This window comes from Triturus cristatus, chromosome 1_2 (assembly GCF_964204655.1).
Source record: "Triturus cristatus chromosome 1_2, aTriCri1.1, whole genome shotgun sequence".
Lineage (NCBI taxonomy): Eukaryota > Metazoa > Chordata > Amphibia > Caudata > Salamandridae > Triturus > Triturus cristatus.
The window spans coordinates 254,936,928-254,962,648 of NC_140580.1; the positions used below are offsets into that span (position 1 = coordinate 254,936,928).

The 25,721-nt window shown below is 50.2% G+C and overlaps 1 protein-coding gene across 5 annotated transcripts in view; it reads right to left on the reverse strand.

Moving 5' to 3' along the window:
• Nucleotides 1–25,721, reverse strand: part of GBF1 (golgi brefeldin A resistant guanine nucleotide exchange factor 1) — a 2,300,480-nt gene that overhangs the window by 1,803,358 nt on the left and 471,401 nt on the right. The window lies entirely within an intron of this gene.

Here is a 25,721-nt window from a genome sequence, read left to right on the forward strand (position 1 = left end):
GCACGTTGATGGAGAACCCCAGCAAATGCAGGAGGTCAGCCGTTGTTTGGAGATGGGAGGCGACTGCCTGGGGCGAGCGCACCTTCAACAATCAGTCGTCGAGATAGGGGGAAGACTGGAACCCCTGATTTGCCCAGATGAGCTGTGACCACCGCCATCACTTTTGTGAACACCCGAGGGGCGCTGGTAAGGTCAAAAGGAAGCACGGTGGACTGAAAGTGCTCGTTGCCTACCGTGAACCTCAGGTAACGCCGGTGGGCTGGCAGGACAGGGCTATGAAAGTAAGCGTCCTAGAAGTTTAACGCTACCATCCAGTCTTGCGGGTCTAGGGCAGACAAGACCTGAGCAAGTGTGAGCATCTTAAACTTCTCCTTCTGGAGGAAGCGATTGGCGTTCTGAAGGTCTAAGATAGGACACAGACCCTTGTCCTTCTTTAGAATCAAGTAGTAGTGGTAATAACCACAACCTACTTCTGGCGTCGGAAGGCGCTCGATGGCCCCTTGGCCAAGAGAACCTCAACTTCCTGCTGGAGAAGTGGTGCTGAGGTGGCATGGCTGCAGGGGTAGTCACAAAGGGGAGGGAGTAGCCTCTTCAGACTAGCTGTAAAACTCCTGTCCGAAGTGATGGTGCGCCAGTGGAGGAGGTGATGGCTGATCCTGCCGCCCACTGGCGTTCGGTGGGCCTGAAAGACCGGACTAGGAAGGTTTGGAGGCAGTGGTGGCAGGGTAGGTGGGGACTGACCTGCCCGCTGGCCCCGTGACCCACTTCGGCGGGTCCCACGTCCACGCTGAGACTGTTGCTGCGCAGGCCTGTGGCTCTGAAACGAACATGTTTGGGCACCCTTTCCTTGACCACGAAATGAGCGAAAAGCAGAAGGAGTGCGCGTGGCCGAAAGGCCTAATGACTTGGCCATAGCCTGCGAGTCCTTAAAACGCTCCAAAGCAGTATCTGCCTTGTCACCAAAAAGGCGAGTGCCATCAAAGGGCATGTCCATCAGAGTGTTCTGGACATCCCCGGAAAAGCCAGTTGTCCTCAGCCAGGTGTGGCGGCGTAGCGCCACTGATCGTGGAAATTGCTCTGCCCAGCGAGTCTGCGGTACCAAGGCCACAAAGAATCGTGAACTTGGCTGCGTCTCTTCCCTCAGCAATAACTTGGGACTCCGGACACTGGGGCAGCACCTGCGCAACCGTATCCCACACAGAGTGGGAATAACGGCCCAAGAGGCATGCGGTGTTCACAGACCGCAGCCCTTAACTGGCAGAAGTGAAAGTTTTCTTCCCAAACTGCTCCACTTTCTTGGATTCCCTGTCGGGCGATGACGTCGGGCCTCGTTCCTATTCACAGGAGCCCCTGTGTTGGTCCTGGACCAGGTGCCCAAAAGGGCATCTGAAAGTGCATTGTTGAATGGTAGTAGCGGCTCCGTTGAGGAAGACTCCGGCCGAAGCACTTCTGTCAGGAGGTTTGTCCTGACGGCCACTGTAGGGAGCTCGAGATGAAGAGCCTCGGCCGCCCTACGCAATACCTCAGAATAAGTACCACCCTCCTCCGTAGCCACGGTAGAAGGAGACAGTGTTCTAGGTTCAGGAGCAAAATCCAGTCCACCTGCGCCCTCTAAATCCTCTTCCCAGTCCGGCTCTAACTCGCAATGGGCTGCGAGAGGGTCTTCAGACCCCTCCCAGTCCTCCCCGTCCTCCGCAACCTGCAGAGCAGGTGGGAAAGAAGGTGGGTGGATAAAGGGATAGAAATTCCCCATCGGCGTCTACCGACACAGGCCCGGCACCGGCTCCACATCGGGGTGGAATCTGAGGACAGTGTCGTCCGGGGGGCCGGCAGGCGCCGGCGGCTTCGATGTCGGTGGAGGTCGTATGAGGCCAACCGGCATTGGTTGTGATCCAGGCATGGATCCACGGGGGTCTCACGGCACCGAGGCTGGAGCAGTCTACGATGTCGGGGCCAGAGCCAGCGACGAAGAAAGGCGAGGACCCCCGGGCTGGGCCGCCGGGCCAAATAGGCAGGCCACAGCAGATAGGAATTCCTGCAGCTGGGAGGGAGTCGCCGACGGACCCGGGATAGGCGGGTAGGCAGTCGGCATCTGCCTAGGCTCCTCCGGAGCCGCGGGGGTGGCACCACCTGCACCCTTAGCCATGTCGCGCGACAGGCTAGGTGTAAGAAACTGGCTCTCTATATACTGCACCAAAGTGAGGTACAGTGTTTATAGAGTCCAAGGGTCTCCAGAGGTTTGGTAGAGGTTAAAGTTAGCTAGAACCTTACTCTCTAAAGTGGTAGCTTGGTCATGCAGTAAGGCAGTATCAGAGGACAGTGTTAAGCATTTGATGTACACACTCAGTCAGCAAATGAATTCACACACTCAAGAACTGAACTCTAGGTCAATTGTTTTTGTATAAAAAATATACTGTTGTTTTATTTCTAGAACCAAGCAAGCCTGGTACAGGTAAGCATATAAATACTTTTCATCTACAAGATGCTGTTGTTGAATACTTTCAAAATACAGGACTTTGTACCAATTCGAGTTTACAGGGGTTGCAATGGAATGCACTAACTTAGAATACTCAGTACATAGGAGTCAATAGGCTTTTTCAGTAAAAATGCAGTTAATTACTTTTCGGATTACTTTTACTAACACAGTGCTGGATCTTAGATTCAGCACTGGGGCATTTCCTGAAAACAGTTAAGTAAATGCGTTTTAGTTAGTGGTACGATTTTTAAAGAATATTATTGTATTTCAAAAGTTGAAACTTGGAAACTTTTTCACATAGAATCACCAATGTTATCCTATGGGAGGAAATTCACTTTGCAGTAAGTTACTTTAACGTTACTTTTCTTACTCAGTTCTGGATACCTAGATTCAGCACTGGGACATTTCCTGAAAACAGTTGGGAAAATGCATTTTGGTTAATCGGGTTATTTTTAAGGAATATTCTCACTTTTCAAAAGTCGACACTTGGAAACATTTTGGGAGAAAAAAGTGTCAATGTTAATCTATGAGGAAAAAGAGGTTATCGGTTTCCAGGTAGGTAATCGGTCTTTTGTGTTAGGGTTCTGGGGTAAGACTTGGGGGTCTCCCAGGGTCAGTGATGCACTGTTGTTGCACCCCCAGTGGCACTAGGGCGGCCGGGTGCAGAGTGTTGAGGCCCAATGTTATCCTATGGAGGATAGGGGGGCTCTGGTTGGTGGCTTCTGGCAAGCAGGCCACGGGGTTGTGGGAGAAAAGCTCCTAGGGTTAAGCTCAGGGCAAGTTGGGGACAAAGTTAGCACCAAAGGGGCACCCTCAGCGGCACTAGGGTGGCCGGGTGCAGGATGCGGTTTTGAGGTCGGGTACCCTGTTGATTTCAATGGAGATTCTACAGGACAAAGAAACACTGCAGGCTCGGGGACGAGAATCTTCCAGGAGTGACCACCACTTCGAGGGGTAAGTTGGGATGTTGAGGGTTGGTTAGGCACCACTGGGTTGGGCACACAAGGCCGTGGGGCGTCGGGTGCAGGGGTGCTTGGGACGTCAGATTTTCTTACTCGCTCTGGTCGCGGTAAGCGGGGTCCTCTCGATTGAGGCTGCAGGCGTCGTCTGGAGGCTTGAGGCAGGTCAGGGGTCGCCGGATCTCGGGTTAGGATCGCCGGGGGTACATCCTCGTGGTATTTTTCCACTCAAGCTTGGGCCGGGTTCGACGGGTGCAGAGTGGGCTGGCTTCGCGGTCCCTGGCTGGCACCAAAAGCTGCAGTTCAAACACGTCCAGTTCTGTTACTAGGTCACAAATTCTACTGTTATATTTAATTTACCAGCAGCTTCCTTAGTATTTTCTGTTGAGATTGTTAGACATTTATGCTTGTACACTGGCTGACAACGTGAAATTTAGTTTAACTTTCGTTCTAGGTTACTCGAATGACACCTTCTACCGAATAATTGCACCAACTGACCTTGCTTTAATTTGAATTTATTGGATATCGTGGAGCCGTTATTTCGAAGTTTGATAGGTATGTCTTTAATACCTACTTGTTGTAGTTTACAACATTTTAGTGAGTTGGATTGATTGAAAATATTATTTTACATGCAGGTTGCGATCGCTAAGTCCTTGGCTCCTGGACTAACTATACTTATAGATTGACAATACCAACATGGTGAGTCTTTAGCCACATATGTTTCGTGTACAGGTTTTTAGAGAGTTTCTCACACTGGTGGTTAGCTGCAATTTTGGTAGCTTTTCTTCGTATGGTTTGTCTTGGTTTAAGAGACACTTATTTACATTTGTGCTTGGATTATAGCACGGGTCTCAAGTGTCACTTCTTTTCTTCCCACTTAATATTATTTCCCTTTACTTCTTTCTAAATTTATCTTATTATGGTACTCAGTTCACTGGGTTCGCTCTCTCCTCTTACAATTAGCACCTTTTTTCTGCAGGTTCCCTTCTTTCCTCTGCACACAATTTGCGAAATTTAAATGTTGTTTGACAATTTATCTCACATCTTTGCTCCAACCACGATGTTTACCTATTAGGTTTTGTAATGCCCTAATAGCTCCATATTTTGCCTTAATGTCAGATGTCACTATGTTCATTTACTTTCTGTTGTTACATTTAAGTAATTTCGTTATGAAACTCGGTTATTTCTTTGTTTCCAGCCCTGATGAAGTCCATGACCTATTAGTCAGGACGAAACACGTGTTGGCTGGCAGTGGGCTTGCATCCAAGAAGTTTCTTTCAAGAAATAAAGAGAAAATATGAAAACCTGGAATTCAATTTGAAATATTTTGTTCGATGTGCACTAGCACTTTCACATGTTTGTTGACTCCCTAGAAAACCCTTTTGCTCGGTTTCCAAACTTGTTGATGTTTGTGGTTAACTGTAGTTAGCTTATATTACGATGTTAGTGGTCGTCGTATTGTTAACCTGTAGCAAGGGTTTGTATTGATATATCAATTTGACTTATCATTTCTTTGCGCAATTGTCCCTACCACTGAGGGTTTAGGTTGTTTCACGGGAGAAAAAGCTTTGAAAGTGAAGGCAGGCAGGCAGGTCCTCTGGGGTTTTTGAGGTTGCTGTCCAGTGGAGCAGGAGCAGGTTCGAGGGGAGACAGGCCTGTAGGTTTGGGGCCAAGTCAGTGGGCGTCGTCCTCTTCTTAGCTCTGCACGGCTTCTCGTCCTTCTCTTCTTTTTCTTGTGGTTACTGGATCTGAGGAAGGAAAGTTCAGGGTGTCCCTTAAATACTAAATTTAGGGGCGTTACAGGTAGGTAAAGGGCAGGGACCAATGGGTCCCTTCCCTGGGGTGGGTACACCCCCTATTCTGCCACTCTCCAGTGGGAGGGGGGGCAGGAGTCTGTCCCTGGTTAGCTGAGTCTCCCATCCTCAAAATGGCAGGGACTCGAGGTTGTGCTTCACCTCGCCTCCCCCACCTGAGGGGTGGAGTTGGCAGAGGTGGGCACACCTCTTTTACTCACTTGTTTTTCCCGCCGGTTGTCCCGCCCAAAGTGGGGGGTAGAACCAGTGGGGACCAGTTGCTGAAAGCAGCAAATGGTCTGGAGAGGCTCACAAAGGCGGCATGCCTTTGAAGCTTCCCCTTCGTGAACCCTGCCCACCCTGGGGGAGGAGGCTTGGCACCTTGTCCCAGGATGTGCATTGTTTCAGGCCCCAGAGAGCAGAAAGCTCTCGACCCAGGGGTCCAGAAACATGTCTGGTGGTGGCAGCATAAGCAGCCACTCAGCCAGTTCACTAGTAGTTGGTCGAATTTCAGGGGGCATCTCTAAGATGCCCTCTGTTGTGCATTTTACATTAAATCCCACACTGGTATCAGTGTGGGTTTAATGTGCTGAGAAGTTTGATACCAAACTTCCCAGTCTTCAGTGTAGCCATTATGGAGCTGTGGAGTTCGTAATGACAAACTCCCAGCACCATAAACTCTTAATGGCAGCACTGCATTTACAGTGCCCAGGAATGGACTTGGGCACTGTAGGGGTACAGGGCTCATGCACCTGTACCCTCACCACTGGCATAGGGCACCCAGCTAGAGGGGTGACTGATGTATGTCAGTGCAGTGGTTTGTGGGCATGGCACACAGGGATGTGTGCCGTGTCGACTCTTCACTTTGTTCTGCACCAAGACACGCAGCCTGCAAAGGCAGGGTGTGAGTGTCAGGGTACAGGACCTCTAAGGGTGGCACAACAAGTGCTGCAGCCCTTAGATGCCTTCTCTGGTCACAGTGCCCTGGGTACCTGTGGTACCATTTACCAGGGGCTGACATGTGGCCAGAGATGCCAATTGGGTTTATTTTGGGGGAAGAACACAGGCCCTGGGAACCTGAATGGCATTGACCCAGGGCACACCAACAAAAAGTGCCTCAGTAGCCAGGCAAAAAGTGGGGAGGTTCCTGCAACAGAAACCCACTTTCCTACACTAGGGGAAGGCAATGAGCGACGCCGCTTCTTCAACTTCTTATGCTTCGTCTTACCTGACCCCGAGCGCGAAGACTTCGTCGAACGATGGTGGCGGCTCCGCAACCGGTCCCTCGACCTCCCATGGGAATGGGATCTTGAACGGCGCGGAGCCGACTCCCGGGCGTCAAGCAACTTTCGGGACTGCTCCCGCTAAGTTTTCGGAATCATGGCCCGGCAGTCAAGGTACGACGAGGGGTCGTGGTCGTGCCCCAGGCAGTAGAGAAACTCGCGGTGCGGGTCCGTCAACGACATCATGCGGGGACAAGCCTCGCAAGACTTAAAACTGGGCATCCCTATACACCAGGAGTCACAGACTCAAAAGAACAGTGACAAAAAGTCCCCAAAAACTCAGTCAAAAAATTGACTGAGGGTAGAGCTTCTGCGTTTGCTGGCGCGGAAAAAGAAAGAACGGACGTCAGCGCGCGAGGGCGGCATCTAAGTAGCTGCCGCGATGTCATCCCGGCGATCACGACGCCTACGACGGACGGGGAGCCGCACAACACCACCTTCCGACACGCAGGGGTACTGCTGACGAAAACTTTCCGGATCCAGTCTGACGCCTGGGGATATTCTAAGGTAAGGAATCTATCACTAATTAACAAGTTACTTACCTTCGGTAACGATGTATCTGTAAGAAACATTAGTTAGTTAGATTCCTCACCTTAGAATATCCCCAGGCGTCAGACTGGATCCGGAAGATTTTTCGTCAGCAATACCCCTTGCGCGTCGCTAGGCGTCGTCTGCGGCTCCGCGTCCGTCGTCGGCGTCGTGCGCCGGAATGACGTCGGAGTACTTAGACGCCGCCCTCGCGCGCTGACGTTAGTTCTTGTACATAGCTTTCCGCGCCAGGAACGCAGAGCCATGCAAAGACCGACACTGGTGCCAAAAATAAAATCTAGGGGCCTGAAAAGGATAACCTTAACCCTAGATGTCAGTTCGCAGAACGGGAAGGATGGGTGGGTCGGTGAGGAATCTAACTAACTAATGTTTCTTACAGATACATCGTTACCGAAGGTAAGTAACTTGTTCATCTGAAAGAAACACGTTAGTTAGATTCCTCACCTTAGAATAGATACCCAAGCAATACCATCCCCGGTGGTGGGTCTGCGAACCAAGATCACACCAGAAAGTCCTGGAGGACAGAACGGCCAAAGAAGCCATCCCTCCGGACTTGGCCGTCAAGGCAATAATGCCTGGCAAACGTGTGTAGCGAAGCCCACGTTGCCGCCTGACAGATGTCCTGCAAAGGGACACCCTGTCCCAAAGCAGTAGTAGCCGCTGTGGCCCGAGTAGAATGGGCGCGCAGCCCAACAGGAGGGTCCTTTTTTGCCAAGGAGTAACAAATTTTGATGCACAAAACGACCCACCGAGAGATGGTCCGTTTGTGCACAGCTTACCCCTTCTTAGCACCCACGTTTCCAACGAAAAGTTGGTCGTCCACCCGGAACTGCTTTGTGCGGTCCAGATAAAAGGAGAGCGCACGTTTTGGGTCCAGACGGTGGAGCCTCTCTTCCTCTTCGGAAGGATGCGGAAAGAAGGTGGGCAAGGTGACAGACTGCCCAAGATGAAATGGAGTCACCACTTTCGGAAGAAAGGAGGGACGAGGCAGAAGGACAACCTTGTCCGGATGAACAGAAAGAAAAGGAGGCTTTGAAGATAAAGCCTGGAGCTCACTCACCCGTCTAGCCGAGGTGATGGCTACCAGAAAAGCAGTCTTAAGCGTCAGCAGACGAAGAGGACAATTATGAAGAGGCTCAAAGAGAACGCACATTAGAAATGTGAGAACAAGATTCAAGTCCCACTGAGGCATTACAAAAGGGACAGGAGGGAACGTGTGAGTAATGCCTTTTAGAAAGCGTGTAACTACAGGGGACTTGAAAAGAGAAGGCTGATCAGGAAGCCGCAAGAAGGCAGAGATGGCAGCAAGATAACCTTTCAAGGTGCCCAGGGCAGAGCCCTGCCGGGCCAAAGAAAGAAGAAAGAGGAGAACCTCAGAAAGAGGGGCGGAAAGGGGATCCACAGCCTTTGCTGTGCACCATGCCACAAATTTGTTCCACCGGCAGGCGTATACCGTCTTTGTGGAGGGACGCCTGGCTGCCAGAATGATATCACAGACTTCAGGAGGCAAGTCAAATGGCATCAACTGCCGCCGCTCAATCTCCACGCATGGAGGTGGAGGCTGGACAGGTTCGGGTGGAGGACCGTCCCCTGCTGCTGCGACAGAAGATCCTCCCGAAGGGGCAGACGTATCGGAGGATCGGTCAACATACTGAGTAGCTCGGGATACCAGTACCTTCGTGCTTAATCCGGAGCCACCAAGATGACTTGGGCCCGGTCGTGCCTGATCTTCTTCATCACTCTGGGCAGAAGTGGTATAGGCGGAAAGGCGTACAACAGACCGCAACTCCACTCGTGACGAAAAGCGTCGCCGAGCGAGTGCCGCCTTGGAAATTCCAACGCGCAGAACTGCGGACATTGCGCGTTCTCTTCGGTGGCGAATAGATCTAACCAAGGCTCTCCCCACTGCTGAAAGAGACCTTGCGCCACCTCGGAGTTCAGACGCCATTCGTGATCCATCATGCACCGGCGGCTGAGTTCGTCTGCTCTGGCGTTCAGAGAGCCCGCCAGATGTTGAACCACTAGGGTGACGCCCTGGTGTTCCAGCCACGTCCAGAGGCGCAGAGCCTCCTGACAAGGGGTCCATGACCCCACCCCGCCCTGTTTGTTGCAATACCACATGGCGGTGGTGTTGTCCGTGAACACCTGCACGACACTTCCCCTGACAGAGGGAAGGAAGGCTTTCAGTGCAAGTCGGATCGCTCTCAACTCCAACAGGTTGATGTGGAGACGAGACTCCGCCGGAGACCAGAGGCCTCTGATCTCCGCCTCTCCCATATGGCCACCCCATCCCAGGAGGGACGCATCCGTCACTACGACATGCTCCGGTTGGGGAAGGAAGAGGCTCTTGCCCTTGACCCAATCGCGGTCCGTGAGCCACCACTGAAACTGCCGTGCAGTGCCCTCCGAGGTCAAGACATGGTCGGACAGGTTGCCGTGATGCTGGGCCCACAGAAACTTCAGGTCCCACTGCAGAGCCCGCATGCGCCGCCTGGCGTGATGCACTAGTAGGATGCAGGAGGCCATCAGCCCCAGAAGCCGCAACACTAGCCTGACCAAAACCCAGGATAGAGGCTGAAAGATGGGAATCAAGGCCTGAATATCCCGGACCCGCTGTTCCGGCGGATAGACCCGGAACTGCGCCGAATCGAGAACCGCTCCGATGAAGAGGAGCTTCTGAGAGGGACTCGTGTGACTTTGGCACGTTGATGGAAAATCCCAGCAAATGCAGGAGATCCGCCGTAGTCTGGAGGTGGGAGACGACTGTCTGGGGCGAGCCCGCCTTCAACAACCAGTCTTTGAGATAGGGGAAGACTGGAACCCCTGATCTGCGCAGATGAGCTGCGACCACCGCCATCACTTTCGTGAACACCCGAGGGGCACTGGTGAGGCCGAAGGGGAGCACGGTAAACTGAAAGTGCTCTTGGCCCACCGTGAACCGCAGGTAACGCCGGTGGGCCGGCAGGACGGGGATGTGGAAATATGCGTCCTGCAAGTCCAACGCTACCATCCAGTCTCCAGGGCAGCTAGAACCTGAGCCAAAGTTAACATCTTGAACCTTTCCTTCCGGAGGAAGGCATTGACGTTCCGGAGGTCCAAGATAGGGCGTAGGCCCCCTTTGCCCTTCTTGGGAACCAGAAAGTAGTGGGAATAACAACCACGACCTACATCTGGGCTCGGAACGCGCTCGACGGCCCCCTTGGCCAAGAGGGCCGAAACTTCCTCGTGGAGAAGATTCAAATGATCCCCGAGATACGGTGGTGCTGCGGTGGCATGGCTGGAGGGTTCGTCTCGAAGGGGAGGGAGTAACCCCTTCGGACGATTTGCAGCACCCACCTGTCCGATGTGATGGACCGCCAGTGGAGCAGGTGATGGCGAACTCTGCCGCCCACTGGCGTGGAATGGGCCTGAAAGCTCGGACTAGGAAGGCTTTGAGGCGGATGCTGCCGGGGTGGATGTGGGCTGACCGCGTCGTCCTCCAGAACCGCCTCGGCGGAAACCACATCCGCGACCACGCGCAGGTTGGTTCTGCGGCTGGTGGCTAGGCGCACGTGAGGAGGCACCCCTTCCTTGGCCACGAAAGGGGCGAAAGGCGGAAGTTTGCGACCGCGGGGCCGAGAGGCCCAAGGACTTGGCCGTAGCCCGGGAGTCCTTAAAGCGATTCAGCGCACTGTCCGCTTTCTCGCCGAAAAGGAGACTGCCATCAAAGGGCATGTCCATGAGGGTGCTCTGGACATCGCCCGAAAAGGACGTGGACCACAGCCAGGCGTGACGTCTAAGCGCCACTGAGGTAGAAATCGCCCTACCCAGCGAATCCGTAGTGTCAAGCCCACATCGGATAGCATGTCGCGCTGCATCCCTCCCATCGGCCAGAGCCTGGGTAAGTCGTGTCTGGACCTCCTCCGGACACAGGGGCAGCACGTCCTCCACCGTATCCCACAGAGAGTGGGAATAACGGTCCAAGAGGCAGGCGGTGTTCAAAGACCGCAGACCCAAGCTAAGGGAGGAGAACAGCTTTTTGCCGAACTGTTCCAGCCTCTTGGAATCCCGGTCCGGCGGAGCGGTCGGGAAGGAGGATTGGGAGGTAGAGGCCTGGATAACCAGGCTCTCGGGGGTAGGGTGTTGGGACAGAAAACTGAGCGGCCATAGGATCCTCGGATCCCTCCCATTCGCCCCCATCATCCGATTCCTGGTATGCAGGAGGAAGGATCGGAGCCGGGCGATAGACAAAATGTGTCTCCAGCGGCGCCGAACGTGGCGTCCATCGACGCCGTATCGGCGCCGGGCCCGGACCGGGGCTCGACGTCGAGCGGAGTCGGCGTCGGAGGTGGTACCGGTGTCGACGCCGGCGGAGGCGTGACGAGGTCGACCGGCGTCGGCGGGGACTCGGGAACGGGTCCCTCGGGCGCTTGCGGCGTCGAGGCCGGAGCCGTCGACGGCGCCGGGGCCGGAGCCGCCGGCAGGCAAGGTTGCCCAGTCGGGTCCGCGGGGCTCGAAGGCGCGCCAGCGGGCGTCGACGGCGGAGCCAGGTTCCTCATGGCCGAGAGGAAGGCACTGACTTCCGCCGGCGTCAGTCCCAGGGACCGGTGGGTATGGGGTCTTGCGCGGCGCCTGCGGCTCCGCCGGAGCCGCGGGGGTGGAACCACCCTGACCCTCGGCCGAGTCGCGCGACCGGTGAGGGGAGTCCGAAGAGCGGTGTCGCCTCTTGGACTTTTTGGAGTGCTTCGACTTACCCGAAGACTTGGATCCCGACGACCGATCCTTGGACCTCCACCGGGATCGAGAGGGGCGCGGAGCCGAGTGGCGAATCTCGAGAAGCTTACGGGACCGCTCCCGTCTAGCCTTCGAGGTCAGGGCCTTGCAGTCAGAACACGACGCCGCGTCGTGGTCGAGGCCCAAGCAGTAAAGGCACCGGCGGTGATGGTCCGTAACCGACATCAAGCGGCTACAGTCAGCACAGGCTTTAAAACCAGGCATCCTACTGGCACTGGAGTCGAGACAAGATCAAAAAGGATCGAAAAAGTTAGTCAAAAAGTGACTAAAGGGGTAGCTCTCCCGGATCTGCGCTTACTGGTGCGGAAAAAAGAAGAACTGACGTCAGCGCGCGAGGGCGGCGTCTAAGTACTCCGACGACGTCATTCCGGCGCACGGCGCCGACGACGGACGCGGAGCCGCAGACGACGCGCAAGGGGTATTGCTGACGAAAAATCTTCCGGATCCAGTCTGACGCCTGGGGATATTCTAAGGTGAGGAATCTAACTAACGTGTTTCTTTCAGATGTGTATCTTTCAGATAAAGATTTCTTTGTGAAAGCTTGAACGTGTCCACTTCACTGACTTTACCAAGGCTCGTTCGCAGTTGAGTGAAATTACTTCGATTTAATGTTGCTTGTAAAATCTATATATCCGGAATTCTCCGATGGATCTTTTTCATTCTACTGTCTACATTCTTATAAAAAATAGTCTATTTTTATAAATTGGTGTTATATTTCTTGAGTGTTGTGTCGATGCCTTCTTCAATTGTTTTGGTGCTAGTTAAATTCTTTAGTTATTCCTCCATGTAAGCCTTGCTGCTCAGTGCTAAAGTTAGCCAGACTTGAGCTGAGGGTTTGACAGAAGAAACTTAAGGGTCCTAAAGGGGTTGGTGAGTGTATTGCATGGTGAAGTTTCAAAACCACACCATATAATACACCCCATTTCGTTACAGTAATAAATAGCATACTAACTGTTGTACCATGGGAGCGCAAGGGTCTATATGCTGTAGGAAACAGGGGTTTTGTTGCAGTTGTCCCCCCATTTTCTGCACCCCTTTTTGCACTTCTATATGCTGGTTTTAGACTGACAGTGCACCGAGGCCTGCCAACCAGACCTCTTACCTTAAAACAAGGTGATGGCTAATTGTAATCCAATTGGCATGGACTTTAGTACCCCTATAAGTCCCTAGTAAATAGTACCCCGGGTACCTAGGGCATGAGCACTAAAGAGCGTCCTTAAGGGCTGCAGCATATCTTATGTCACACTAAGGGACCCACATAAATTTCCCAAAGACTACCACTGCAGGGTGCATGGCCTGGTGCAAACTATGCATTGAAAACATGACATGGCACTCTCCAGTGTGTCACTGCATTTAATATCAAGTCACCCCTACAGCAGGCCTTTGAGCCCTAAGGCAGGGTGCACTACGTTTTATGTGAGGACATATCTGCATGATCAGATATGCCTCTGTGATGTCTAGTTCTATAACTAGATATTACAAGCGAACAAGGAAGCCATCTTAAGGTATGTACTGAGAACTGGTCATTATAAGTTACCCAGCTATATAATGGCTTAACTTAAAATAATGGTGTTTGGTATCAAACCCGTTGTTTTAATAAATCCATACTGATGCTAGTGTTGGATTTATTATGAGAGGCACCTTAGAGCTACCCCCTGAAACCTAACAGTCATTTAGTGTGCTGGCCGAATGGACTCTTCCAGCATGCCACCATAGGTTTTTGACCCCCTGCTCAAGAAAGCCAATGCTCTCAGAGGTCAGGATCTATGCCTGCTCCGGAGGAAGTTGTTCACACCTCCTCCAGCAGGATGGCTAGTAAATTAGCATACCAAGGCCAGAGGCTTCTAACTATCTGCTGCCTTGAATTTGCAACCCTGGCTTACTCCAGACCTGGAGAATGCCACCCAGATGGCACCAGAGCAGGTGGAAAGTTTTACTAGTCACTAGGCATGTTGCGCTATCAGGCTAGGCTCACCCCTATGGAGTGAACACTCGAAGAAGGGTTTCACCATCTTGTTTTTGGTGAAAAAAAAGAACTCTGGGTCAGGTTTATACCCACTCTCCACAGGAAGGGGTCATATATGAGGTGTAGTTATCCCAGGGGTAGGTAGCAAATTGGCTACTACCTTACACTCCCCTCAACACCCCTAAATTCAGTATGTAGGTGGCTTCCTGACACCAGGAACTCAGGTTGTCTACCTGGGAACACGAGAAGGACAAAGAAGACTAAACAACGCGAGAACTGTAGGCCAGCACCAAAACTGGCACCAATCCCTGCCTGGCTGCTGCTCTCCTGACAGTTGCAAGAAATGACTCAACCCGACGCTGACCAGCCTCCCCAAAACCTTGAAGGACTGTGCAGTCGTTTGTCAACCAAGCATCTTCTCCCTTCAGGTGGAGGAGCTATCTACCGGCATCTGCAGATACCAACTGCATCTGCCCGGTTCATCGTTTTGCTGACCATCAGGTCAACCAAAGGAGCAACTCGCCAGGAGGAGATCAAGAGTCTGAGTCTTCCCGGAGACTCCCTGCACTAATATACGGGGTACCGGAGGGCTTGTAAGCACCAAGGCTTGATTTGTGTCCAGACACCACCAACGCCAACACTGACCTGCCAATGAGGGACATCAGGATCTCCAACGCCATCAAGGAGAGTGGCCCTGCAGTCAAGTTCTCTCCCTCTCCAAGTCACCAAAGCCAAGTGAAAGCCTCTAACATCAGCGACCCACCCGACAACACCTCTGCGCCCCAGCCCTGATTCATGTAAACCAGCTGTGTCCCTGTGCTCCAGAGACCCTCAAGATCCAAGCTCCGCTTGGAGTTCTGTTGGACTTGTCCCCAAGTCCCCACTTGCAGTCTTTCTTTTGCAGCTACCTTTGCCATTAACTTTACGGCGTAGCGCTCGAGGCTACCAACACAACCAGCACCTCGTCACCCGGACTCACCAGGGCAAGTAAACCCAAACTGCTGGTAGTTTCTTGGACCTGGCCCCTAAGAACCTTAAGTCCCTATAGATATCCATTTGCAAGTGTATCTATGCAGTGTATGTCCCTCCCATAGAATAAGATTACAGCATTCAAGGATCATACCTCAAAACTGTTATTTGACTGTATTTTTCTAATACTACATACTCGCCGAAGGGCATGTATTAAGGTGCCTTCCCCCTAAATCCTTAGAGAGCTTGATGAGTCTTGTTTGACCCTAAATATATGGGTATCTAATGAAGAATAGAATAATATCCATACCAGGAATTTTATACAATTCTATTTGATGAATTTCTGCATGCTTCAGGTCTCAATTTAAGACAAGAAAACGATTATGCCCTGGTTAAGTCCACATGAAGCGGACAAAACACGTTGGCTGGTCCGTGTTTTTCCTATGAGAAATAAAGATTACTTTGGACATAAACTGAATAGAATGGACTAACGTTCTGTATAGGTTTGGTTGTGAGGTGGACTTCACATTTACCCCCTCCACATCTACCCTAAAACTGTAGCTCGAGTTCCCTCCTCTAATGGGGTGCGTCAGGCAACTCAAGCCTCAGAGAAGACTAGAGGATGAAGAAGAAATTCTTGCTAGACTAGCCAAAACAGCAGCCCTTGACGCCAAAATCCTGGCTATAGAAAAAAAGAGGGTGGAGATGGGTCTAGCACGCATGAGTGGTGGCAGCAGCAGCAACAAAAATTTGGAGAGGCAGGAAAATGTTGATCCCAAAATCACCAAAGGGATTGTCCCAAAATATGCTGAGGGTGATGACACCACAAAGTGGTTTACAGCCTTTGAGAAGGCTTCAAAAATGAGTAAAATACACCAGAGACACTGCGGCTCTCTACTCTAAGAGCTATTCTCAGGAATGTGCAGGGATAGACTCTTGACACTGGATCAGGTAAATGCTGAGTCTTATGACATCATGAAGGATACCCCGATTGAGGGCTTTGGACTCACCACTGAAAAGTACAGAATTAAATTCAGGGAGACTCACAAAATCTTTAGTCAGTCATGGGTTGATTTTGTTGACTTCTCGGTCAAAACACTAGGTGACTGGTTAGAAGGCAGTAAGGTACAATACGGTGATGGGCTCATAATTTGGTTATGAAGGAGCACTTTTTAAGTAATTGCACCTCAGAAAAACAGGATCAGCACTTAGTGGATTTAGGGTTGGTCTCCCCACATGAGTTGGGGGAAGAAAGCTGCCCACAAGAGTGTCCAGAAAGACCCAGGGTGGGCGTGACCAGAAAAAATCCTCCCCAGGGGAAAGATAAGGGACACAAAGGGGAAACACCCAAAGAGTCTTTTAAAGGCTCCCGAAAAACTGTTCAGGGGGTGGGCTCAGAGACACTTCCCAATCAAAAGGTGGTAACAGGGTAAAAACTGGCAAACCAAACAAACTTGGTATTTCAACTGTAAGCAAAATTGACCCCGAACATGTGACTCTTCCTGCCCTAAAAAGGCTCCCACTAGTGCAGCTCCCACAGGGGTTGTGAGTCTCTAGATGGGATCCTTGGTGTTCCCATACCAGTTCAGAGAGCTCATTGAAGCTACTTTAGTCTTGGGGGGGGGGGGGGGGGGAATATAGTCTAGCCCAGTGACCTGGAGCAGTACAGACAAAAGCCACACATCAATGGAGTTGAAGTAGAAGCACTGAGGGATACAGGTGCAAGTGTCACCGTGGTGACTCAACAACTGATATCCCCAGAGCAGTAAGTACATAATTGGAAAAACGTATCCAGTTATCAATACCGATAGCATTACCAAGGTTCAGCTCATGGATATGGTGACCTTGGAATGGGGTGGGGTTACTGGCCAAAAGAAGGTTGTCATGTCCTCTGTAATTCCAGTACAATGTCAGCTAGGCAATGATCTGGAGACCTCAGCATGGGCTGAGGTAAAGATGAGAACCCATGAAGCCATGCTGGGAATACCTGGATGGGTGTGTGTGAAAACAAGAGCACAGAGTAAAGCCCATGGTGAAAAGGAGGAATTGGAGCCTGGAATAATGGCCCAATCCTCCAAGATAAAAGGCAAGAAGGCTGGGAAACCAACTTCTAGACACAAGCTCGGGTCCCCTCCCTGCAGGGAGAAGACCCGTTCTGAGACCCAGGAACTTGGGCCTTACATGGCAGAGCTGCTAGGTCGCCCAGGGGGACTCTCTAGGGAAGATCTTTGCCAGGGACAGAGGACCTGTTCCACTCATGAGAGCCTGAGACTGCAACCTGCTGACCAAGAAAATGGAGAAGTCTGTGGCTCCCACAGGACCTATTGGGAGGCACGCCTTTACATTGAGGCCAGAGACCCCAAACCTGGTGCCACTAGGAGAGTGGTAGTGCCTCAGCAGGATATTGCCCAGACTAAAACTTGGAGAAGGTTAGTCACCCACTTCTACTGGCCTGTATGTCCCAGAAAGCGAAGGTGTAATGCACCTCGTGTTAGTTGTCAAGTGAGTGGCAAGATGGGTAGCAAGCTCAAATCCCCCTTAATCCCACTACCACTGGTTGGGGTTCACTTAGAAAGGATAGGGATTGACATAGTTGGTCACCTTGACCCTCAAACAGCATCAGGAAACAGATTTACACTGCTTGTACTGGATCATGCCACCAGGTATCCCAAAGCAATTCCCCTTAGGACTGTCACTGCTCCTGCAGTTGCCAAAGCCTTCGAGTATTTTTTACTAGAGTGGGCTTCCCTAAGGAGGTGGTTTCAGACAGAGGTAGTAACTTCATGTCTACTTACCTAAAGGGAATGTGGAAGAATGTGGCGTGACTTAGAAGTTCACTACCCCATATCACCCACAAACCAATGGTCTGGTTGGAAGATTCAACAAGACCATGAAAGGTATGAACATGGGACTCCCTGCCAAACTCAGACTTTTGTCATGCCTGCATTTCGCCTACAGAGAAGTGCAACAGAAGGGAGTGGGCTGTAGTCCCTTTGAGCTTCTGTTTGGTCTTCCTGTGAGGGGACTACTATGTCTAGTGAAGGAAGGCTGGGAGAGACCTCTCAAAGCGCCTAAGTAAGATATTGTGGACCACCTGCCCTGCATTCAAGGATGGCAGCGTACATGGGTAAAGCAACCAAAAACCTTTAAGACAGCCAAGAGCTCCACAAGCTCTGGTATAACCAAAAGGCTGCACTGGTGGAGTTCCAACCAGGGCAGAAGGTATGGATGTTCGAGCCTGCTGCACCTAGGGCCCTTCAAGGGGTACCTACCCTATCCTAGAGAGCAAAGGTGAGGTCACATACCTGGTTGACCAAGGCACTTGTAGGAACCTTCACAGAGTCATCCATGTAAACCGCCTGAAAACATTTTTATGACGGGGCTGATGGGGCCATGCTGATGTTCACTGATGACTATCAAGAAGAAGAGAGTAAAGCTCTCCCTGACCTCCTCTCCCAAAGTCCTAACGATGGGTAAGTTAAAAGAGTTATCTTCTCAGACACCCTCTCTGTCCAACAGCAAGCTGACTGCAGACCAGATCTGTGGCAGTATGCTGGCCTCTTTTACCTAACCCGTGGGCAAACAACCCGGTGGACCCATGATGTGAACACTAGAGACAACAAACCTGTCAAAAACTATTTATACAGACAGTGCAACCAAGTTAAGGATAGCACCAGGGCTGAAGTCAGCAAGATGCTGGATTTAGGGGTTATTGAGCCCTCTGAAAGTCCCTGGGCTAGCCCAGTTGTCTTAATCCCCAAGCTTCATTCCAAGGGTGGTAAACCAAAGCTGAGGTTTTTATGTGGACAATAGAGGTCTCAATGCTGTCACCAAGTCAGATTCACACCCCATCCCTAGAGCTGATGAACTGACAGGCTAGGGGCAGCAACATTTCTCAGTAATTTTGATTTGACATCAGGGTATTGGCAGATTGGCCTGACTCCAGGAGCAAAAGAAAAGTCAGCATTCTCAAACCCAGATGGACAATACTAGTTCACGTGATACGATTTAGATAAAAAAAATGACCCTGTCACCTTCCAAAGTTCAGTGAACCAAATTTGAACTGGTTTGGAGATTTTTAGTGCAGAATATCTAGATGATATTGCTTTCTATAGTTCCATCTGGCAGGATAACCTGATCCACAGAGGCAAGGTCCTTGAGAATCTGCAGTGTGCAGGCCTCATCACCAAGACAAGCTAATGCCAGCTAGGGCAGGGATCGGTTGTATACTTGGCCCGTCTTGTAGATGGAGGCCAAGTTCAACCCTTACAACCCAAGATTCAGACAATTGTGGTCTCGGTAGCTCGAACAAGCCAGAGCATTCCTTGGCTTGATTGAGTACTACAGGAGGTTTTTGAAGGGGTATGGTATCACTGTGGCACCCCTCACAGAACTGAAGGTAAACTGGACAGTGCTGTCTAAAGACTTTAAACATTCTGAAGGAAGCAATGTGCTCAGCATCCATTCTAAAAGCTCCTCATTATTCTAAGTTCTTGCTGTGGAAATGCCAGGTTCAGCAGATTTCTCAGGGTTGAACCTACCGTTTGGGGCTTTGCAGTTTGGTTCTAAATCTGATCTCCAGGAGTATGAACCGTTGCCTGCAACAAGTTGCCCTGTGAGCCTATCTCAGAACAGCCTCTATACCAGCACTGCCAGGTAAAATACAGGGTTGGGTGCGTTATTCATCTCTGACAAAGCACTTTGCAGTCAAATGCATGTCTTTGTTAGAGGCGATGTTCTGTGAATGCTCAATTTAAAGACCGTTCCTGTGTTACATGCAAAGATAAATAAATTGCTCCTGAACGTTAATATTTCTCTAGCTGTCCCGGTTGCTCTGTCCACAAGATATTTAGTTTTTGATGTTTTTTAACATAACTTGTAATTGTGCTCACCGGAAGGACGGTACATTTTTGGGCAGTCGTAGTTCTTTGCTTCACAAGTTAATAGCTGTAAAAGTGAAGTAAAAGTTACATCAGGCAGCGTTAATATTTTTAGGTCCAGTATTGAAAAGGACCAGTAGATTCCCAGGCTTGCCACTACTGTCCTGCATTCGCCATATAAGGCATGCAGCATACCATGCATACTTTTTCTGCACCTTTTGTCACCATCTAACTTTCACATTCCAGCATAAGATCAACTGTCACAAAGAGCAAGCAGGGATGAAGAACTAAAGTCCAAACAATTGCAGTTATAGGAGGAGAAATGATTAGCCTGAAAGATGGTGTCCTATTTAATTTTTTCTATGTGTATGCAAAATGATCACCATTGTAGCATGGAAGACATTGTGTTCTGGAGTTAAAAAACGCACTACATAATGTATTTAACTGACAGAAAAATAGGAGACCACCTGGCAGTAAAGCCTTTTCGTGGGTTCATGTGCTGTATTGGTAAAGAATATGAAATGTACAGATTAGTAAAAAAAGAACTTCATTCAGTCACCTGGCTCATTTCTTGCCCCAGTGACTCTTTCACCAGAAGTCCTTGAATGCGCCTGGATTAGCATTGATCTGCATAGATGCTTTTGTGCCTGGTTTATCATCAGATCTACAGTTGTACACATTGGATTGCTATTATCTTCTGTGGCCTTTGCATATGGCTGCTACCACACATTACTATTCCAGAATATTTTGGCCGATCAATCGGGCATTTTACAGTTCCTAATAGGGCCTCCGTGCCCCAGGGTGTACCACAGTAAGGTGGGTGGTGGACTGCATGTTAATCTGTGAAAAATACTATTACTGAAGCTGTAGTTACAAGAAAGTACACATTTCTTCTCAGGTTGAGAGGAAATTCCATATAGTCTTAATAAGGATAATGCTACTTACCAGTATGCATCTGTTCTTGGCATGTAGAGCTGCAGAATGACATACTTGTGCATAGATCGCCATCTGGTGTTGGGCTCGGATGATTGCAGTTTGTTGTTGTCTTGGAAGAAGTCTTTGTGGTCACGAGATAGGCAACTCCTCCCTTGGACGATAGTGCGCACGGGCATGAACTCCATCTTTAGACTGTTTTTCGCCAAGATGGGAAATGATGGAGTTTGTAAGAAACAGATAAGATGTCCATGTGTAATGTATCTAAGTGAGATAACACTGGAACAGATAGAGGTTCCGGGGAGGCGGGTGGGCGTATATCATTCTGCAGCTCTACATGCCAAGAACAGATGCATACTGGTAAGCAGCATTTTCCATTCGAGGCATATGAGCTGCAGAAAACATACTTGTGCGTAGACTGTTTAGCAGTGCTCTCCCCTAGTGGTGGTCACCTGTATCTGTTGTAGTGGTCTGAAAAGGTGTTTTAAGAACAGCCTGGCCTACAGAAGCCTGTTGTTTCGCCTACACGTCTACACAATAGTGTTTGGTGAAGGTGTGTGGCGTAGACCATGTTGTTGCCTTACAAATGTCATCTAAGGAAATGTTCCCTAAGAATGCCATGGAAGCCCCTAGTTTGTGTGTTGAATGCGCTCTAGGGTAAATTGTTAACCCCTTCGTCGCGGGGGTAATTCCCTCGAGGAGCGGAGGGAGGGGGGGGGGGCAGCGGCGCTGTGTCCAGCTCGTCATGAGGCACAGTGGAGCTGTGCTCATGACGAGCTGGGCTGGTCACGACTCCGCCCACTGATTGATTCTCCCGCACAGGCGGGGAATCAATTGCGCGTGGGAGTGCCGCGCGACCGTTATGACGAGCCCAGCTCGTCATGAGCACAGCTCCACTGTGCCTCATGACGAGCTGGGCTCGTCATAAACATGCAAGCAGATAATGTGCGTTTTGCTTTTTGGTAGCATATTTGAATACATTTGACTATCCACCTGGCAATCCCAGCTTTGGAGATGTGGTTTCCTTTATGAGGTGGGGAGAAAGCTACAAACAGCTGTTTTGTTTTTCTAAACGGTTTAGTTCTGTCAATATAATAAAGTATAGTTTTTTTGACATCAAGTGTGTGAAGAGCTCTTTCTGCTACAGAATCTGGTTTTGGGGAAAAAACAGGTAATTACACAGATTAAATAAGATGGAAAGCAGAGATTACTTTGGGAAGAAATTCTGGATTTGTTCTAAGAACCACCATGTTATGATGTATTTGTAAGAATGTTTCTTGTATGGTTAAAAGCCTGGATCTCACTTACTCTTCTGAGAGAGGTGATTGCGACTAGTAGAACTACTTTACATGTAATTAAGTGTAGTTCGCATTTGTGTAGAGGTTCAAATGGAGGACCTATAAGCTTAGTACGGACAATGTTTACATTCCACACTGGAGAGGGTGGGATTGTGGGAGGGATTATCCTTTTAAGGCCTTCCATGAATGCTTTAATAGCAGATACCCTAAACAATGACAAATGTTGTCTGTTTTGTAGGTAAGCAGCAAGAGCAGCAAGATGTAATCTTATGGACGTGTATGCTAGATTACATCTTTGTAGATGCAGTAAGTAGCAAATAATGTTTTGAATCGAAGCATCTAGTGGGTCAATTTTGTTGTAATTGCAGTAAATGACAAATCTTTTCCATTTGGCTGCATAGCAAGGTCTAGTAGAAGGTTGTCTAGCTTCTTTAATAATGTTCATACAATCCGGTGGGAGGTTGAGGTAACCGAACTCTAGGACTTCAGGAGCCAGATTGCCAGGTTCAGTTGAGCTGGATCTGGATGCCTTATCTCTCCATGGTTCAATGTAAGAAGCTTTGGGGAAAGGTGTAGTTTTTGGTGTGGAACTACTGAGAGTTCCAGAAGTGTTGTGAATCATGGTTGCCGGGCCCATGTTGGAGCAACTAGGATCATTTTGAGAGACTTGTTTGAGCTTGCGTACTACTAATGGAATGAGTGTGAGTGGCAGAAAAGCATACACAAATCTGCCTGACCAATTGATCCATATTGCATTGCTCTTGGACAATGGGTGTGGATACCTGGTGACGAAGGTTGGGCATTTTGCATTGTCGTGTGTGGCGAACAGATCTATGTCTGAATGTCCCCACATGTGAAAAAATGGATGAAGAACTTGAGGATAAAGTTCCCATTCGTGTATCTGCTGTGTCTGGCGACTGAGCAGATCTGCAATCTGATTGTGTACCCCTGGAAGATGTTCTGCTAGAAGGTATATCTTTTGAGGGATGGCCCATCTCCATATGTTTTGCGCTAGTTGAGAAAGCTGCAAAGAATGTGTTCCTCCTGGTTTTTGGATATAATACATTGCTGTCATATTGTCTGTGCGGACAAGGACAGTTTTGTTGGCGAGATGTGGTTGGAATGAATGTAATGCGAGAAAGATTGCTAGTAACTCCAAGTGGTTGATGTGGAGCACCTTTTGTTGAGGGGTCCACCTGCCCTGAATTGTGTGGTTTAGAAGATGGGCGCCCCAGCCGGTGAGTGATGCGTCCGCTGTTAGCAGTATTTGTGGAACTGGGTCTAGGAAAGGCCGCCATTTGGAAAGGTTTGTGTGTTCCACCACTGCAGAGAGGTGTGCGGCTGTCCACCAACACCAGATGGGAAAGTTGACCTTGAGCCTGGTTCTCCTGATGCGCTAAGCATTCCAGTAAAGGGTGAATCTGAAGTCTTGCATGAGGTACTATGAAAATGCAAGAGGCCATCATTCCTATAAGTTGCTTAAACACTCGAGCTAGTAGTGAGCGTTGGGGTTGAAATATTGTTATGAGGGTCGGCATACTGGCTATCCTGACTGGATTGGGGTATGCAAGAGCTTTGGAAGTCTCTATTGTGACCCCTAGATACTGATGTATGTGGGAGGGCTGGAGATGTGATTTGGTGAGGTTTATTGTGAACCCCAAATTGTGGAGGAGGTGAATTGCTTGTTCAGTGTGATGAACACACTGGTTGTATCAGCCAGTCGTCTAGGTATGGAAACACATGAATTTGTTGTCTCTGCAAGTGGGCGGCTACTACCGCCAGTCACTTTGTGAAGACTCTGGGTTTTGTGGTTACTCCGAATGGGAGGACCTTGAATTAAGAGTGTTGACCATCCAATGTAAACCTTAGATATTTCCTGTGAGCAGGATATATAGGAATATGGAAGTAGGCGTCCTTGAGATCTAGAGTGGCAAGGAAGTAGCCTTGTTGGAGCAGTGGAAGGACCTGTTGAAGAGTGTGTAGGAAGGTGGAGATCTGACTATGGTTACCCCAACTTTTTGCCTAGTGTCTAGCTGGTTTTTCGACTTAGTTGGCCTGAGATCCTGCCATTCAGGGTCTCAGGCTGTCTGCTCTCTCTTTAAAATGGGCTCCATGTACCCTAGGTACATACCCAATTGGTAAGGATCACCTTATTGGACCCTGTACAGTGTACCCTAGGTACCCAGGGCATAGGTGTACCCTAGGCCTCCCAGGGGCTGAAGCATGTATTATGCCACCCCTGGTCTGGCCTTCCAATCAGACACAACTGGCTGATCACTCAGCTGGGGCAAGGTCGTGTAATCACCCCTTGCTTAGGTGTAGTATTCCTATACCTACCTTATATATAGACACATGTGTACCTATCAGTCACTCCTATGGCAGGCCTTAACAATCCTGGAGGCAGAGTGCTTGGTAACATGTGAGATGGTGCTCTAGCAGGAGCTGAGCCTGTCTGCAGCTTTCGGAACCATGTCCTTATAGCTGTTCTATGATATAGCCTACCATATACTCTTAAAGTGCCTTATAATCTTAAACGGTTATGGTAACTATGGTTTGGCTTTATCAAAACATGTCGTGTAAGGTGTCTAACACTTTGGAATAATACCCCCATACCCTTTCTGGTGATGAGGATATTATTCCTCCCTTCTAGAGGGAGAGACATGTTAAAATCCTACTTTGCTGTTTAACTCTCACCAAAGCCTCAGCATCACAAAATGGATGCTGCTGCCACAGACACGAGTCTGACCTCCTGCTGCTGGGAGCCCTCCCAGCCAGGGAGGCCTGGACAATAGGTTTCCTGCTTGGGGTGGTGCTAGCACCTCCCCAGACAGACTTTAGTGTATTGGGGCAGGGAGGGCTGAAAGGAATGAGACATGCCTGGGGCACACAAGGTGCTCCATGCATAGTCCAGTTCAAACCAGTGCTGGGGCACTCCAGCCCCAGCTCTGGCGCGAAACTGGACAAAGGAAAGGGGGTGTAGCCACTCCCCTTCCTGGTCCCACCCATAGGAGGGACCTTGCAGGTACCCTAGCCCACTAGCCCAGTATATTAGTAGCTAGTTGGGCCCTGCTAAATTAGATTATCCTGAACCTGCAACTTGAACAGAAACTCTGGACCTTCGACATTCGACGAAAGAAGAAGACCGAAGAATCTCCCTTGTGGCCAAGGAGTGGCTATCCTGTGCAAACAGGCACCATCAAGAGACTTACCCTTTGCTTTGCTGAAGTTCTACGAGGGACCGACTGCAGAGCCTGACCAGAGCCTTGACTTCCAGACGTCTCCGACCCTGATCCACATCCACAGCCGAGCTGAGATCCGTGGAGGCGACGAGAGACATGGGACCGGCTACCTGGGAAAAGTGGCGAGTATCTTCCAGCAGAGCTTCTGAGGTTCCCTCGAAGTTGTGCACCAGGGATTGAGAAGCCCCAACCCCAAGCACCATCTGCACCGAAGACCAGCCCCCCACACTCAACGAATCCTGAGTGGGGCCCTTCTGCATTTTCCTGCTTGCCGCGTCTGTCCGGTTGCTTGCCCGTTGGCTAGCGGCCTTTGCAACGACACACCTTTAAATCTTCACTGCTGGTTTGGCTCCTCCAGACTGGCTCCCGCTCCTCTGCAAAAGAGAAGCACCCCAGACCTTCCTGGTCTGCACCAGAAGCAAGTCCTCCATTCTTCGTGGGTTCCGCTTGCCAAGGCTTGGTGAGTCCTAGTTCGACTTAGACGCCGCCGACAGCAAGAGCCTTCGTGGGACAGCTCGCCTCCTGGTCCTGGTCGTCCTCGACGTCTCCTGGTACCCGTGGCTGCTGCGACAAGCTTCACCCTTCACCTGCAATCTTCACGAC